Below are 19,578 nucleotides of genomic sequence, written 5' to 3'. Positions count from 1 at the left end.
ATCTTGTGGGGCTTTCTAACTCTCATAGAAAACATCTAAAGAATGCCGCCAGTACTAAAGAACAGTTTAGCAAGGCATCATTATATAAACGTATTACTATTTCTTCCGATAAACAAGTAAGAAAAAAATTTTCGTGTTTGTCTCAATATCTAACGAGAATAGTGTCATCATACATTCTCAACTTGATAGTTTGACAAAGCTTTCACTTCCCAGGGTATGTATCATAAATTAATGCTTCAAATTAGCTGAAATTTGAGTTATAAACCTTAGAGTTTTTCTTCCTCGGAAACTATTTGCCATTCCAGCTTTCTTTTTCCACTAAAGAAATATCCAACATATCCTTGTATTTTAAACAGCCAATTTCCCCTAAAATAGTATATTGCCCAGATATTCAAAGTGGTTATCAATTGCAAATGTTATATTTACATGGCCATTATATTTGTTTTCAAAAACCTATTCACAGGCCCATGAAGGGTCTTGAATTGTATACGTGACTGGACGTGTAAAGAATTACTTATGAGATGATATTCAGGAAATTCATTTTGATTTACTCTTTCTGTGGTTGGCAGAAATATGTTGCCACTCTAAACCAGTAGACTTTAGTAATAATATTTTTACATTTGTGTAATTTTCACTCAAATTTTCAAAGAGATTATTTAAAAATTTCTTTCCAACATCCTTCATAGAAGCTAGATAATTCGTTTCATTCATCTCATTTACATCTAAGGAAATCTTATAATGTAGTGGCTGTTAAAGAAACCATGTTTTCCCAAAGACAAAAGTCTTGGCACATCCTTCTAACATTTTTTAAAATTACTGTAAGTTATCCTTACTCTACTATCCAAAGTATAATATAATATCTGCTAATTGTTTGGGACGTTCTAACCCTCTTCTGAAACCTTCATCCTCATCCTCCACTGTTCTCAGATAATAAGTATTAAAAAGAATGCTCTGAGGACTGCAAAGCACAATATGCATATAGGGTTTTTAGTAATTAAATGGAGCTACTTAATATGCTATAAACAAATGCTAATTAGCAAACTTCCATGAACTGGTGGTCTGTTGGCCAGGGAGATACATGGTCCCACAGATGGCAGAAAGCCTGGGGAATTGTCTTCATGCCTCTAAAATTATTTATTTGACTCAGTCACTGAACCTAAATCAGTGAAAGCAGTGGCAAATACTGTTCACGTCAATTTTTTCACTAAGACCATCACTGGAAACTCCTAAGTGACACTTAGAAGCATCTTGTTAGTTCTAACTTATTCCCTGGAGCAAAGCTGAGCATAATGATAGATAGAATACAATACCTCAGATTAACTTCAAACTTGTTAATAAAATATCTGAAAGTCACTTGTGAATTGATTTCAGAATACTGTATGTAACACGAACATTTATTCTTCCAACTATCTGTGTGGAATTGTGTTAGCTATTTGTCTATTAAGCTCTAAAGGGGCATGGAAACACGGCTATGTCAAAATAAAATAAAATATTGTAAAATAATACAATACAACAAAATAGATGACTGCTCTTGGGAAATATTCTAATATACAATATAAAGCACAAAATAATGCAGATCAAGTTCTATAAAAGGATAAAATATCGTAAGTTAATCACTGCAGTTATGGAATAAAATACACACATGAAATAACATACTATAGAAGGTGGAAACTATAAGATAAAACATGCTGTAATGTACAACATCAAGTGCTACATGAATTTTAAAAGGGATATACAGTATTGTAAGAATTTTTGAAGAAAGGCTTTGGGAAAATGTTGATTTGAATTTTAAGAGCTTGGAAACCATCTAAAAATAGGCAGCAAAAGACCAGAATATTAAACCTCAAGAACATTTTTAGATACTGCAATTTCTAATTTATTTGAATTGAAACTAAAAATGGAGAAATTGAAATTGCAGCCTCCAACGCTTATAAAAGCTCATGGTTCGGTGTGCAGGCTCTGGACTCAGGCTTCCTGTGTTAGCATCTTAGCTTTTACTTACTAGCCATGTGATTTGGGGCAAGTTACTAAAGGTCTCAGTGCCTTTGTCTCTAAAATACACATAATCATAAAAATACCCATCTCATTGAGTTGTGGTGAAGATTAAATGCATCAGTATGTGTAAAATGCTTAAAACATTGCCTAGCACCTGTAAAATGCCATAAACACCAGAAAAAGTAAAAGTGCATCCTATTAAGTCTTATTGCATAATGGTTCTCAAAACTATATAAAAATGAATTCAGAAAATTGGAGTCCTAATACTAGATTTTCAGCTTTCTGGAGGTGTTGAGCCTCAACAAACGTTTATACTTTCTGCACTCTGATTTCCTCATATGTGAGGAGAGCATAGGCTTTAAGTCCACAAGAAGGTTTCATATCCATGATGGTTTGTGCTTCTTCTGTCCTGTTGAAGAAGTGATTGCCTACTCCATCTATGGTCATGAAGACATACTCTCAGGTTTCCTTCTAAGTGGCTTTTTGTTTGTTCATTTTACCATTTACATTTAAATTTTAATACTTCTGGAATTGAATATTTTGTGTGCTGCAGGTTAGTGAACAAATTCAATCATTTTCACGTGAATATCCAATTAACTCCATTTTTTGAAGAAACTGTTCTTTCCTCACTGTCGAGAAATGTCAGTTTGGACATAGAATAAGTGATATATTAAATTATATATAATTACCAATATATATTACATGCATACAAATACATTATATATATAATATAGAATACATATTATTTAATTTAAATCCAACTTAGTTAACATATAGTATAATAGTGGTTTCAGGAGTAGAATTTGGTGATTCATCACTTACACATAACACCCAGTGCTCATCCCAACAAGTGCCCTCCTTAATGCTGATCACCTATTTAGCCCATCCCCTCACCCCATATCCCTCCAGCAATCCTCAGTTTGTTCTCTGTATTTAAGAGTCTCATATAGCTTGCCTCCCTCTCTGTTTTTATTTTATTTTTCCTTCTTTTCCTATATGTTCATCCATTTTGTTTCTTAAATTCCATATATGAGTAAAATCATATGATATTTATCTTTCTCTGACTTATTATAAATATACATATATACACCACAATACACACACACATACACACCACATCTTTTTTATCGTTTTTTATCGTTTCATCAGTGGATGGACATTTGGGCTCTTTCCATAATTTGGCCACTGTCGATAGGGCTACTGTGAACATTGGGAGGCATGTGACCCTTCAAATCAGCATTTCTGTATCCTTTGGAAAAATACCTAGTAGTCAATTGCTTGGTCATAGGGTAGCTCTATTTTTACTTTTTTGAAGAGCCTCCATACTATTTTCCAGAGTGACTGGACCAGTTTGCATTACCTCCAGCAGTGCAAAATGTTCCCCTTTCTCTGCATCCTCATAAACAACTGTTGTTTCCTGAGTTGTTAATTTTAGCCATTAATTGTGAGGTGGTATCCTTTTGTGGTTTTGATTTGTATTTCCCTGATGGTGAGTGATGTTGAACATCTTTTCATTTGTCTGTTAGCCATCTGGATGTCTTCTTTGGAAAAGTGTATGTTCATGTCTTTTGCCCATTTCTTCACTGGATTATTTGATTTCTGGGTGTTGAGTTTGTTAAGTTCTTTATAGATTTAGATACTAATCCTTTATCCAATATGTCATTTTACAATATAATTTATAGGTAATTATATGTAGAAATTTATTTAATATCAATATATGTATAGCATTACATATATGCTATAGATATTATGCTGTTAATAATACTGATACTACTGTAAATGGTACCATTTTAGACATTTTATTTCTTAATTGTTCATTACTGGCACATTTATTGATATACTCACAGAACTTCTAAATTCATTTATTACTTCTGATAAATGAAGTAATTTATCTTTGCTTTCAAGGGCATGTTCCATGTGTATGACCATGTCTCTTGCAAATAATGGTAGTTTTATTTCTTATTTTCCTATATGTATTCATTTCTTTCCTTGCCTCATTACATTGGCTAGTACCTCCAGAATAATATTGAAGAGTAATAATGGTAGCAGATATATTTTTCTCATTGCATGAGGAAGCTGTCAATATTTTGCTATTATCATTTACCATAAGATTTTCTTTTTGTGGAAACTGCCCATCAAATGAAGGAATTTCTTATATTTCTAGTTTGCTATTAATTTTATTGGATTATATTCAATATTTTTGTTTATGTAGAAATTAATACTTTTTCTTTTACTCGTTAATGTGATGAACTGCAGTTGATCTTTTAATGTTAACTCAATTTCTCCTAAAATCAATGCAACATCATATTTTGTTTTCTTTTTTTTTAACCTCTTTGTTTTTGGTAGATATTTAGAGATTGGCCCGCAGTTTTTTTTTTTGTTAGGTTCTTACCAGTTTTGCTCTTGAGGAGATGCTGACCTCGTGAAATGAACTGAGAAGTGTTCCTTCTTTTACTGTTCTCTGGATGAGTTAGCACATGATTGGTGTTATTTCTTTATAAATATTGGAGAATCCACCAATAATGCCAGGTGGGTTGGTAGTGTTTTATGGACAGATCTTTAATACAGATTCAATTGCTCTAATAGACATAGGACTATTCAGATTTTTTTAAATTATTCTTGTGACAGTTTTAGAGGGAGAAGTTTTCTAAGGGATTTGCTAATTTGATACTCACTTTCAAATGTTTTCGCATAAAGCTCTTCATAGTATTCTCATATTTTATTGCCATTAGGATCTTTAAGTGATATCTTTTTATTCGCTAATCCTAGTCTTGATAATTTTTGCCTTAACTTTCTTTCTTAGTTTAGTCATCTATTCAAATAACCAAATTATGGCTTTGTGTGTTTTCTCTATTGCTCCTTTATTTTTGTTCCATTACTCTGTAATCTTACCTTTATTATTTCTTTTCTTCTGCTTGTTTTGGCTTAGTTTGCTACTTGTTCTATAACTTCATGTATGAAACTTAGGTAACTGATTTTCAGCCTTTCATGTTTTCTAAAAATGCATTTAATTCTGTAATTCTCTCAGAGCACAGCTTTAGCTTCATCCCCCAAATTTTAACACATCATACTTTCAGAATCAATTAGTTGATAAGTATTTGTTAATTCACGTTGATAGTTCTTTGACCTATTGGTTATTTTGAAAGTTTGTTACTGAATTTATAATTTTTATAATTCGCTTTAGCCTAATTTCATTATAACTAGAGAATAAATTGATTAAAATTCAATGAGACCTTTTTTTTTTGTTCTACATGTATATGATCAGTTTTCATAAGTATTCCCTGTGTGCTTGACACACAGCATATATATATATATGCTGCAGCTGTTCTATATAGCCTTCTGTATGTATCAAATAGGCAAAAATCACTAATTGAATTTCTGATTTGTTGTATAATTATTGATTTTTCTCTTCTTTTCCATCAGTTATTTAGAGAGTGGATTATGATTATGGATTCATCTCTTTGTCTTTTTAGTTCTTTTAATTTTTGCTTTACATATTTGAAACAATAATATTCGGTAAATGCGAACTTGAAATTGTATCTTTCTAATGGATTCATTCTTTTCTTAGTATGATATATCTCTATGTCTAGTAATTATTTTTGTCTTACAGAAAAACATTGTCTAATCAATATAGATTAACTCACTTCCTTTTGAATAATGTTTGCATAGTATATCATTTTTCAACCATTTTCATTTTAGTGATTCTGTGTGTTAATATTTAAAACGTTTGTAAGCAACATATAATCTTTTGAAAAATACAGTTTGACAGCTTTTTTATTTAATTCTAATAATTCATCTGTTAATTAGAAATTTAATTCATATCTAATTACTTATATGTTTGAAATTATATCCATAGGTTTGCTTTTTTTTCTATTTATTCCTTGTGTAGCATTTTCATTTTTCTTTCTTGCCTTTTTTATTTAATATCTGTTATTATTTTGTATTTTCCATTCTATTTGCTTGTATGTTATACATACTTTTGCTATTTTTGTAACATTACTTTGGATATTTCAACAGATATCTTTGATATATTAGTTTAATGTACATTGTCCCTCACACTACTTTCCAAATAACCCTGAGTTCATACAATACTTTGTTTGTATTCATTGACCCCTCACTTTTTATATTATAATTGTCATGAATTTTAATTTTGTACAAAGTTTGCTTGATTTCTTACATTTTTAGTTTGGAGATTTTCAGGTATATATAAAAGTGAAGAGAGTAGTCTAATGAACTAGATATATGCCTGACCCCATTTAGCAATCATCATTGCACAACCATATAATTATTTCTGTATCTCTACCATTTTCTTCCTACTCCCTGGATTGTTTTACAGCAAATCCCCAGACATGTCATTTAATCTGCAAATATTTCCGTATATATATAATTTTTTAAAAAAGAAAACAGCCACAAGGTCATGATATCACCAAATGTAATTCTACAATCCCTTAACATCAATCTAGTAATAATTCCTTCTTTTCAGAATTTTCTCTCTTATACTTCTTTTTATTGATTTATTTGAATTGGAATCCAAATGAGAGACCGAGACTGGGATTCATTGTTATATCCCTAGGGCTCTTAATTTATAACCTCTCCTAATATATTCCCCACCTCCATTTGCATTTTCTATGTTGGAAAAAAATTGGATCATTTGTCCTATAATGTTTCGCAGTTCTGCAATTTGGTGATTGCACCCTGTGGTATCATTTAACATGCTTCTCTGTTCCTTGTATTTCCTGAAATGTTTTAATTATATCTAGAAGCTTGGTCAAATTTAGGTGGAAATGTTTAAAGATTTCTTCATGGGTGACTCTGTGCATGTCCATCAAAAAGTACTGTCTTGTTTTCTTTTGTGATGCTAACAGCTACTGAATATATATATAGATAGGTACGTAGATAGATATGATGATTTTGGTAATCTGCTTCCTATCCTTTGTTTTCTTTGCTTATCAGCTGGAATTATTCTAAAAGAGAATTTTCTTTCATTATGTATTTGGTTATGCTGAGTTACTATTGTATGGAAAGAAATAGGATAACTCGTTGATTCTTTCCCTTTATATGAGTATTCAAAAGAGTAAAGTGATCCCCTAGCATTCTCTAAATGTTAAAATTAGTTAAAGCATTTTTTTAGTAAGCACTATACCCAGTGTGGGGCTGAAACTCACATCCCCGATAATAAGAGTCACATGTTCTACTGACTGAGCCAGTCAGGCACCCCTAAAATTTTTTTAATAATTTGATGAGCTCAAGAATTGAGCATCGCTAATAATTTGCCAGTCCCTTTCAGTTGTTACCTTCATTAATGATCAAATTATCCCGACTTTGCCTTGTGACACCACTATATTCACATTGTTTCCTGGGTCATTTTTATATAACTCGATTAGTCTTTGATAACTTCCTGTATTCTGATAATAAAATGCTCCAGGATCATAATTCCCTGCCCCAAACTGGGAATCAGCCAGTCTCCAAAGAGCTTTATAATATCTTGGAAAAAGCTACTTCATTCCAACATTCTGGGTGCTACAGAGGCTCAATGCTACTGAATTGTTATTGTTTCTCAGTTGTTTCAGGAGTCAGAGCTAGGAGATGCACACACACAGACACACACTTACAAATACATAAACACACACACAGAAACATATACATAGACATTAAAGAAAAAAACATTTCACATTTATAGTTATACTTCCTATTTAAATTCAAGACTATAGGAATTTTAGTTAACCTCATCAGTCTTACATCTACATCTCCTTCAGCATTGCCAGAAATCTCACATCTTAACAACATTTTATAATAACTTATCTGATTATCCCTCAATATACATAAAAGAATCTCATAAAATCAGTACCACCAACACCAACATTATTATGATTTCCAAAACCAGTTTAATATTTTCTTATTTTTAATGGTTTTCCCATGAAGAATATTCTACTAGGTAATCGCAAAAAACTTTTAAAGTCACTTGGAGTCATTCTTCTCTGTGAGGTTGTCACCAAATAGATACCCAGTTACAATGTTTGACAATTAAGAATTACTTTTATTTTTTTATTTTAGTTTTTATTAAGGTATGATTGATACACAAAAAATTGCCCGTATATAATGAATACATCTTGGTGAGTTTGGACATATGCATATACCTGTGATATCATCACCACAATCAGGATGGTAACTATCCATCACCTCCACCAATTACCTATATTTTTTGTGATATTTTTCTTTTCTTTTTTCTCTTCTCTTCTTTCTCTTCTCTTCTCTTCTCTTCTCTTCTCTTCCCTTCCCTTCCCTTCCCTTCCCTTCCCTTCCCTTCCCTTCCCTTATAAGAATACTTAAGATGAGATCTGTTTTCGTAAATATTTTAAAGTGCACAATACCATACTGCTAATTATTAGTACTACTGCAACTGCAGATCTCTAGAACTTCTTTGTTTTTCATACCAGAGACTTCACACCCATTGAGCAACAATTCCCTGTTTCCCTATTCCCCTGCATTTGGCGACCACCATGCTACTCTTCACTTCTCTGGGTCTGACCATTTTAGATACTTCATATAAGTGGACTCATGCAGTATTTGTACTTCTGTGCCTGGTTTATTTCACTTAGCCTAGTGTCTTCAGGGTTCATCTATATCAAACTAAAAAGCTTCTGCACAACAAAAGAAACAATCCAAGGAGGTGAAAAAGCACCCTGTGGAATTGGGGAAGGTGCTTGCAAACCATCTACCGGATAAGGGGTTAATATCCAAAACGTGTAAGAATCTCTAGTAACTCATTAGCAAAAAGACAAGTCATGGACAAAGGATTAGAATAGATATTTCTTCAAAAAAAAAACCCTATATTTATGGCCACTAGGTATATGAAAAAGTACTCAACATCACTAATTATCAGTGAAATGCAGGTAAAAGCCACAATGAGGTATCATCTCACAGTTGTTAAGATGGCTATTATAAAAAATAATCTAGACAAGCAAAAAGTAACAAATGTTGGCAAAGATTTGGAAAAATTCGAACCCTCCTGTACCGTTGGTGGGAGTGTAAAATGGTGCAGTCACTATAGAAAACATGTGGAGGTCCCTCAAAAATTTAAAAATAGAATTACCATGCAGTCTGGCAATCCCACTCCTGAGTATTTATCTGAAAGAATTTAAATCAGGATCTCAAAGAGATATTTGTTCACTAGGTTCACTGCAACATTATTTCTGATAGACAAGATACAGAAAGAACCCAATACCCATCCATAGATGACTAGATAAAGAAAATGGTTAAAGAAAACGAGCCTGGGTGGCTCGGTCTGTTAAGCGTCCAACTTCAGCTCAGGTCATGATCTCATGGTTCATGAGTTCGAGCCCTGCATCGGGCTCTGTGCTGACAGCTCAGAGCCTAGAGCCTGCTTTGGATTCTGTGTGTCTGTCACTCTCTGCCCCTCCCCCACTCGTGCTCTGTATCTTTCTCAAAAATAAATGAACATTTATATATTTTTTAAATGTGGTGTGTGTGTGTGTGTATATATATATATATATATATATATATATATATATAATACCATTACCAATAATTTATTGTACATGTGGTATTTGGATTTGTGCTTTCATCTAGTTGCTCTGGTCCTCTTTAATGGAAGTATTTGTGGAGACCAAAAACCCATGCTGCCACCACCATATACCCAGAATACATTTTCTATATATATTTTAAGAATCATTAAATTTTATTTTTATTGTTCTGTGTAGCCAGTAACGATTGATATTTACCTGAATATTTACCCTTCTTACTACTCCTCTTTCCTTCCTTCTTTTCCATGTTTCTCTCTGAGGAATTCTTTTTAATATTTCATTAATATTGGTCTGATAGTAAAAATTTATCTCAACTTTTGTCTATTTGACAATAAATTTTTTCTCCTGCCCCCTTTTTCTTCTGCCTCACATTTGAAGGTTATTTTCACAAATTATAAAAACCAGGTGGGCAGTTCATTTCTTTCAGCACTAAAGATGCCAGTGAAGAATTGCAGGAAATAATAAAGATATTTTCTAAAAATTGAACAGTCCTGGTAACATAGCAGTTAGAGTTTAATCAAGATATATGAACAAAATTATTTGCTTCCATAATATCGAAGATATTTATAGGCAGATTTCAAATAGTATCACACCATTCTTGTTGAACCACTTTATCATGAAAAATTAGCTTAAAAACTTGCTTATATAGGGGTGCCTGAGTGGCTCAGTCGGTTAAGCATCAGACCTCGGCTCAGATCATGAACTCATGGCTTGTGAATTCAAGCCCCGTGTTGGGCTCTGTGCTGACTGCTGAGAGCCTGGAGTCTGCTTCGGATTCTGTGTCCCTCTCTCGTCTGCCCCTCCCTTGCTCACACTCTGTCTCTCTCTCAAGAATAAATAAAAACAGTAAAAACATTTTTTTAAATACTTGTTTATGTAGACTTAGTTAAAATGTTTATTTTTTTAATATATAAACTTCATTTATCATACGTTTTCTACCATACTTTGTAAAAGAAAAAGTGGGTTTATATTATAACAGTAATGACTCCTTTAGAAACTCATAAAGTAGTCATTATTTTTGAAGTATAAAAATTATAAACAGAGTTTCTAGAAATACTATTATTCTAAAAGTTTTCTTCAATATTAAAAATAAAGTTTACTGTGACACCTGGGTGGCTCAGACCATGATCTCAGGGTCCTGGGATCAAGCCTTGCGTCATGCTCTGGGCTGAGCATGGAGCTTGATTAAGATTCTTTCTCTCCCTCTGCACCCCATCCTTTGCTTGCTTTCTCTCTCTCCCTCTTACTCTATTAAAAAAAAAAAACAAAAGTTTACTACAAAATTAAAGGCTTTATAAATTTCGTAGTGAACTTTAATCTTTTTTGTTTAATAACTATAAAATATAAAAACATAGAAACAAAAACTTTTCCCAGGTAAGAAAATAATTGTACCATTGCAATGGAATCTTAGTTCTATAACTATCACTCATGATATAAGTATAGCCTAATACTCAAAAGGAAAACAAGGAAAGTGAAACACAGACAAGAATTTTCAAAGCTATTGACTTTTAGACACAAACCCAGGGTGACGCTATCAAGAGAATATGGCAGTTTTTGCAGCAAATCACTCAAATTTTTATTGAAATGAAAGTTCTATTAAAATTTAATGTATATTATATATTATTTATTATATATGTTAATCTATATTATAGAATTATAAGTTATATAATTTAATTTATAATATAAATTTAATTTATATTATATATATTAATTTATATTATATATAATTATAAATTATATTGTAGTTTCCTCTTTTGTTTTCTTATTGGAATTTAGATTGATACCAGAGAAAGCCTAGTGGAGAATATAAATGGCACATTAAATCAGCTTTTTTGAAATAATCATAACAAAAATATTAAGCTTTTTTTGACATAAAGCTATTTGACAAAATAACTATTTCTTAAAGGTTTTTATTTTTAGTGGTTAGGATAGTTGTCTCTGGCTTGATGATGAGAATGATATAAGGCATAATTTCTACCTCAGAATCGTTTAACTCCAGATCTAGCTCAAATTCTGGGATGAATAGATTATTTGTATAAACATTTTGGATAAGCATGGTATAAGTAAGAGAAGAAATTGAGGTGGGGTTAATTAAGTAAGGCCTTTCCTCTCTAAAAGATGACTTTTGAGTTAAAATGTTAAGTAATTAATGACTTGGTAGAGTTGTACATAAGAACATTTTAGTTAAGAGAAATATTTTGAGCAAGAAAGAGCTGTAAGGAAAAATTCAGAAATGGATAATACATACAGGTACATCATAGCAGTGAATGATTACCTTGGAGAGCAAGGAAAGATAATTATAGAAAGATAGAGGAAAAGTGTTGGGGACAGAGGACCACGTCTAGGTTGTTTAGGTTGTATCCCCATGTCTTAGGCTCATGCACAGTCCTGAATAAATATTTGTTAAAATAAACCCATGTCATTTCTTCCATGGTTGACCCAAAATAGTAACTGTGTAAATGAAAAGGAATCATTTAATCATTCATTTATCCTCAACTCTGCTTTCAATGCCAACCACAAAGGGAATAAAACATTGCCTTGGTACTACAGATCTTCACATTTTTTCCGGAGGCTACAGAATGACAGAAATATATATAATTTTAGTGTATTTTGATGAGTTCAAAAGTAGAGTGTTGAATAAAGTAGAAGGAGTAACTCTGCCAGAAACTTTTAGGAGAAGAAGTTCTATGACTTGGTTATTAGATACAGAAAATGAAAAAAAGTTAGAGAAAGCTAGTTTGAAACTCACTCCAGTGTTGCACAGAACTGGAGCAATGTGGTTTCCAAAAAGTTCTGGGAAATAGAAATAAAATGGTTCTACTTAACAATTAAATTTAGAACGTTTTTTGGTTGTGTTTCTTATGTAAACTACAGTGAGATCTGTATTTCTCTAGTTGAGGCATGGGGATGCAGCAGTGGTAGCTCTTCAAAAATGGGGTCATTGTTGGAGATTAACTAGTGCATCTATCTCCCAGTTTGGTCCTACCCATATACACGCCCTGCACTTATAAGCAAACTAGCCCAGTTTTACCAATGAGAATAACACCATTTATAAGCAAATGCAAAGAGTCCTGTTCTGATGTCTATAGTTCCTTCCTTAACCCTACTTGGTCTTACAATCCTGGCTGTTGTTCTAACCTGCTACTCTGATTTTGGATCTTTGTTTCGACTTCAGCTTCCAAGTAGACCCACTTGATTCTTCATATTCCAACTGTTGACATTTCGTTGCAGCTTCATGGAATGGAGTGCTCATGTTGATTCAATGCAATTCAGCAGCTTCATGTTTAAAATACTTCCATCAAATCATTATATGTAAGAAGTACCTTTTGAAGTAAGCAAATTATTATATTCAGAGTCTTCAACATAACACAGAGTGGTAACAGAGAAGTGGCTAATGAATAAAGTGGTTAAAGATAATGAGGTAGGGGTGTGGAGGCATGAGGCAGAAAAGAGTTCATACACATATACATCGTCACACAGACAAACATATGTCCACAGACATGCACACGTACATACATGAACTGGATGAGGAAATATATGCTAGTGCTTTTACAAAATTTAAATGTTAAAACACACAAATTCTAAACAATTTCAGGAAAAGCAAGCAAATCTGAAATAATTCACTGAGGTAAAGACAGCTCTACTTGCTGCCAAGCACGGAAGAAAGGCCAATGGCATGTACTTGTGCTAAGAAGTTTCTTGAAGATCTCAACAATGAGCCTCACTTTACTCCTTAAGTGAGGTGTGTTTTGGGTACTGGGCTATGTACTTCACATTGTTTCAAGGTTGAAATAGCACAACTGTGCATGAGAAGTCTTCCTGAAAAAGTATATAATAAATTATTTAGTAATCTCTGAAAGGAGTGAAAAGTAACCTTTTTGAGATAATTCACAACACCATGAAAATTAGTAGTTTCCTGGCCCCTGTGCCTTGAAAAAAAAAATGAATGAGAATTTAATGAAAATCAGGTCATAAACCCAAGTAAAATCAAGCTATAGGTGACAGTGGACCTTTAAGAAAATTAATGTTCTTGGCCTTTCCTGCCTATTTCTTTTTCTATACATGTATCTGTGTTAGTAGATATCTATATATTATTAGCCTAGCGATATGAACTGGGAAAAATAACTATGATGGAAACATTTGCTGTGAGAGGAATCATCTCCATATACAAACTATTTTAAAATACTTTAGAATACTGAATTAAACTCTAAAAAAAGCCTTTAAAGCAAAGAATTAATGTGACATAATCACATTCTTAATAGAGTTTTATTTTCTCCTGTTTCTTTATTCTCTTACTGAATTGAAACTTAATAGATTTCTTTTAGAAACTTGATTATCATGATGCAATAGTAGTTTTATAATAACAAAGTTCCTTGCAAAATTAAGTAATCATGGCTGAAATACATTTGTTTGTGTTTGTAGGCAACAATGTCTTATCATTAGCTGAAATCATCTCAGTATTTTTCACTTTAAGTTAATTAGCCTATCACACATTTAAGAAACTGGAAATGTAACAATTTATTGCAATTTCTGGCAGTTGATTGTGTTTTGCTTTACAGCCAGAATGCATTCACTCAAATGGGAGTGTACATCTTCTGAAAAGCAAGTAATATCAAGGTGACCGCATTAATTGTTGTCCTGTGTTTCTATTATAAGTTAATAAAAAATATTACAAGCCCAGGTAACAAGTGTCTTTATCTGTGCAAATAAATACAATCCAAACAATCCAAAATATAAAGCTTTCCAAATTATATTGTAATTATTATTGGTGGCCATCAACAAATGTCAGAGAGATTCCAGACACATAGTTCCAGTTATAACTTATAAGCCCTCTGACCTGTCGTTTTCTTCAGCACCTGCTAGTTTGGGGGAGTCTTGCTCTTCTGCCTCAGAAGAGTCCTTTTACCCGCAACATGTTCCATTTCCTTATCAAAAACTCCATCACAATCATCTTCACCCCTATTTTATTAACTCCTTTGCAACAGGTCTTCATATACAACAGTACCTTGTTTCCCGAGGATAAATAATTCTAGATAAATCCAAGTAAATAAAAAGTAAATGTCAGAAGTGTTCTTTAGGCCCACTGTAGAATTTTTGATAAATTATTAGTTACAAAAAGTCAAGTATGGTGATGTGTTATCCTTCATAATGTGAGTCCTATATTTTTGGTCTGTTTAAGGAAGTTTTCAAGGATGATTTTGAGTCAATACCATTTTTTGCCTTTATATGCTATCTCTGGATCCTAACTTTATATAATATGTTTACTCCCCTGTAATTATTTATCACTTCTAATGTCTGCTGTATATACAAAGCCATCCCTGATGCTAAGTAAAGAGCCCATTGTGCGTACGTGTTCATTAGTTGGCCTCTTGATGGATTTATGGAACATCAATAGGTTGTTCCACGCCACAAATTCATTGGAGGAGAGACATTTCCCTTCTCTTTCACTAACTGGTAATGGTTAGTACCATTTTCCTAATCAATAAACATATAAATGAATAAAAGTAATACTAAGATTTTGCTTAGAAATTTTCATTCAATAATATGTTCTAAGCTTTCTTTTAGTTTTCTTGGAAATAGTTTTGGCTTCTAAAATGTGACCTCTTGAGGCGCCTGGGTGGCTCAGTCGGGTAAGCATCCCACTCCCGATTTCTGCTCTAGTAATGATCCCTTGATTCATGAGTTCGAGCCCCACATAGGGTTCTGAACTGATGGTGCAGAGCCTGCTTGGGATTCTCTCTCTCTCTGCCCCTCTGCTCCTTGTGCACCCATTCTCTCTAGCTCTCAAAATAAATAAATAAACTTAAAAGAAAAAATGTGGCCACTTATCTTTGGGAAACAGCCCCAGACTAAACATGTAGATCCTCCCATAAGTATATGAGGATCATTGTAACTTATGTAACACTTTCTTCATTTAGATATCCCACCAGTATATCCATAACAATCAAGCTACTGGCTAACAGTTTAGAGTGAAATATAATGACATGTAGTGACTTGAACTAGAAAGAATAGGTTAAGGATGGTGTTTATAACCTTCACTGTTTTGGATAATTTGCTTTTGTAAAAAATCATGAACATTAGAAAGACCATCAGAACTTAAAATGACCTATTCACTTAGACTTGCCTCTACAGCATGTTTTTTTATGGAATTTTTCACTCCCTTCCCGGATTAATTGCTTTCAGATCTTATGTATTCACAGGGACAATGTGACAAATGATAAAAACAAAATAAGGTCATTTTATTTGATTAAGGACAAAAGTGATTTATGCAAAATAGTATTAAAAATGACTATTTAAATTGTACATTGCCTGTACTTTTCAGAATTAAAGCAAAGTGCTATGATGTGTAGAGATGATGGATGAGGGAGAGATGGAAATCATATTAATGTATAAGTAGTTTAAAACTTTTAAAAGGATATTCAAGATTTGTACATTAAGTACCTCATTAAATACCTAGAATAAATCTGTGAGACAGATATAATTAATTTTTTCAGATGGGAAAACTGAGGCAGAGAGGGTTTACTCAAAACCAAAACTTATGAGCATCATGTTTAGAGTCTTATCAAGTTTGTTTGACTAGAAGACTGAGCTTCTGACCACCATGAGAGACTTATAAAAGACAAGAAAATATCTTGAATGTTTAATCACATTCCTAACAAATTATTTACATCTGTAATTTTTGTAACGTTGGTCTCAAGTTTTGACTCCTTCCACACCCTGTTATGAAGCCTCTGGAGGTAGAGTATTTCTATACCCTGTTGTCAGGATTGCTGATAAAATTTGTTTTGACTCCTTAGAACATAAGGGGACATGGTACTTCTAAAGAGAAACCTTAAATGCACTCACATAGTTTGATTTTGCTGCTTCCATTCCTGAACTTTAAGACAAGAGCATGTCAGGGCGCGTGGGTGGGTCAATTGGTTAAGCATCCGACTTTTGAATTAGGCTCAGTTCACGGTCTCACAATCCATGAGATCCAGCCCTTATCCCCGCCTCCTCCTCCGTGGGTCTCTGCACTGGCAGCAATGTGGAGCCTGTTTGTGATTCTCTCTCCACCCCTACCTGCTCAGGCACGCATGCACTCTTTCTCTAAACAAACAAACATTAAGGGAAAAAAGGCAACAGCATGCCTTGGGGCCAGCTGTTCCTTCACTGAGAAGGCATTGGGGCAGACCCACCCTCTGTGGCAGCCTGAAACATGCAGGGCAGCAGAACTCCCACCACTGGCATAAGATTTGAATGGGAACTAAATAGTAAAGCCACTGATATTTGGCTATTAGTTGATATGCAGCATAATTTAGAGAAAGCAGACATTAATTTACCAAGCATCTAGGAAATAGTCTCAGGTCTAAATTGATAATTGGTAGCATTTTTATAATTAAAAAAAAAAAAAACTAACTTGTCAAAGCTCTTTTTAATGTATATGGAAAGCAGAAAGTTGTTCTAAAAATATTTTTTCATCTTACATAGAATAGTGTTTTTCAGCATAGTTTGATTGTCCAGATGCCAGAAAAGGGCTTCTATGAAAATATATATCCTCACTATGGTATTAGGTGACAGAAATGCATTCATTTTGTTTAAGCATTGCTTTCTCTGTGTAGGCAGTTTTTATAAATATTACTGGGAGTAGTTACTCATGATGTGAGCAAAGTTCTCCCATGCATGTGTTTATCAAGGTAAATTTCTCCATGATTGTACAGGCCTGGGGTGGACCCAGGGCAATCGGTACTTATCGGATAGAAGGATAGGAGTCTGAAAGCAGAGGGGGAAAGTGGCAAGGCTGAGGAATAAAAGGACTCTTGTGACTTCTTTTGTAGCACTGTGATCACTTTACATCACAATCTATAATTAGTAAATATATTCTTAGAGCGTATGCATTCTCTGTGTGAATAAGAATGATACATGCCTACACTGGATCATATTGTTAACCATATAATTACAACCTCCTCTTCTCCCTGGAATAGTGCAGGTTGTTACTGGAATACTTGAGCATTTTTGTGAATAAAATACCCCAGACTCTTGGTGTGTTCATTTTAAACTGTTTTTCAAAATGATACTAGATACAGAAATTTCATGCATAGAAATCTCTTTCTTGAAATTAATCCAGCCAATGCACCTGTGTTCCTGGCCAAATCCCCTTTGGTTGCAAATGATCCAAACCTTTTTCTATTGAAAAAATGCGTCAAATCCTTTTTCTCTTCTTTCAACTGACCTTTATGATTCATTTGAGGCTGTTGTTTCCTTGTGAAAAGATATGGACTCTGCAAAACTGACATTTAGAAGGTGAAAAGTCACTAATTGTGAACTGATCTTGTTATTTTGTTTATGGGCTTTTCTTTTAGTGGTAGATTAGAGCATTTCTTGTATTACATTTAAGAAAGTTTTTAAAAATTTGTTTTGGAATGATAGTTGCTATTTCTATTAGCCTGACTTCTGCACTATTTCTGTTGGCTGAAATCACTTCTATGAGTTTATTTCCCAGTTTTGCAATTATCAGGGTTTTTTTTTTCCTGGGTTTATGTTGACCTATATATACTAAAATTTGAATTTAAAATTTCTGGTCGCTGGAGATGAAAGTTCTCCTACAGAGATAATTAGGTACTATGGATATAGTTTTTCAACCTGTGCTGTAAATTTCAGTGAGGATTGTCCTCTATAATTACTTTTAGCACTTTCTGATTTTTGCCCTTGGTGTACTATGCTTTGAGTTCAGTGCCCCTGAAACACATCATTCTCTTCCCTTTGAAGGTCACTAGGCTTAACCCTCTGCATTGGACTAACACTGTGAAGGAACACAATAGCAATCAACAGTAACTTTAGGCCCTAAGTAACATAATAAAATCCCACTAAACATTAATCACATTTCCACATAATTATCATCTTTTTTTTCCTGAAAAATAATTTAATGTTCATTAACAGAGACCCAGAATAGCACTTTGTACTCATTCCTGTAGTTCTTCATCTAACATTTTTGTTGGAATTACTGAGCCATATTTTTTATATTTGGTGAAAAGATGATAAAACAGTATTTTTTAATTTTCATATTAGTAATTTGCATGAAGTGTTTTTTGTAGCAAGTTTATAAGTATTTAATGTAAGAATTATTTTGAAATCAAACAAATGCACAATATAAAGACATATAGGAACAATTGTACTTATGGAAGTAGGCATGGAGTTTTTTTTAGAAGCAAATAAGAATTTTATTGAACCTCCTTATACAACCATGAAATTTATCTAAGGATAATCTCAAAAGGCAGACATGAGACTCTTTTTGTCCTTTATTTATTTTTAAAATTACGAAACCATTAACCTAGCCTTTGTTATAACCCATCAGCAGTTTGGAAAATACTTATTTCTGATGGAATTAAATTTGCTGTTCATGCTGATTCATTTTTCATGTAAATGATTTTGACGTTAGCTTATTAGATTAGACTATTGGTAATAATGAGAGCATTAAGAGTAATATAATAGAATGGGAAAACTTAGTATATAATTACTGAATAAAGAGTAATAAGGCAAATATCTGGCTGATAAAAATACTGTTAATGATAATGACATCTTATTTCAGAATATAAGGTAGGGAAAAAGTTAGGTATTTCAGGATGTGACCAGACTAAGGTCAAGATTTAAAATAAATAAAATCAGGTCAGGACAGGGAGCTAACACAGATCAGCTATGAAGGGGCAAGAAGTTGGGGGCGAGGGGAAGGAGACAGCGGGGAAACAAACAGGGGTGGGTGATAAGTTTAAAGGGAGCTGTAGAGGCATAATGAGAACACTGAACTCCAGTCACATGTGAGCAAGGTATTTGGGTTTTTTAAGTTGCCAGAAAGAAATATAACTAACTTAAGCGAAAATAGAATTTATTGAACAGCTATGTGAGCACTTACTGCAACCATGAAAAGATTGGAGAACCAGGCATGGAAAATGATAAACCCAAAATGGCTCCAAAGTGTAAAAAGTATGACTGCTTTCTAGACTCATGGAGGCACATTTGCAGTTTTCATTCTTATGCACAATTCAGGTTCTAAAGAGAGAGT

At 33.2% G+C, this 19,578-nt stretch overlaps 1 protein-coding gene across 2 annotated transcripts in view; it reads left to right on the top strand.

Annotated features, from left to right (window-relative positions):
* Positions 1 to 19,578, top strand: part of RALYL (RALY RNA binding protein like) — a 407,386-nt gene that overhangs the window by 11,429 nt on the left and 376,379 nt on the right. The gene's annotated exons all lie outside the window — the stretch shown is intronic.

The sequence above is a fragment of the Lynx canadensis genome, chromosome F2, assembly GCF_007474595.2.
Source record: "Lynx canadensis isolate LIC74 chromosome F2, mLynCan4.pri.v2, whole genome shotgun sequence".
Classification (NCBI taxonomy): Eukaryota; Metazoa; Chordata; class Mammalia; order Carnivora; family Felidae; genus Lynx; species Lynx canadensis.
The sequence above is the reverse complement of the archived record's forward strand: the minus strand, read 5'-3'. Positions and strand labels throughout refer to the sequence as shown.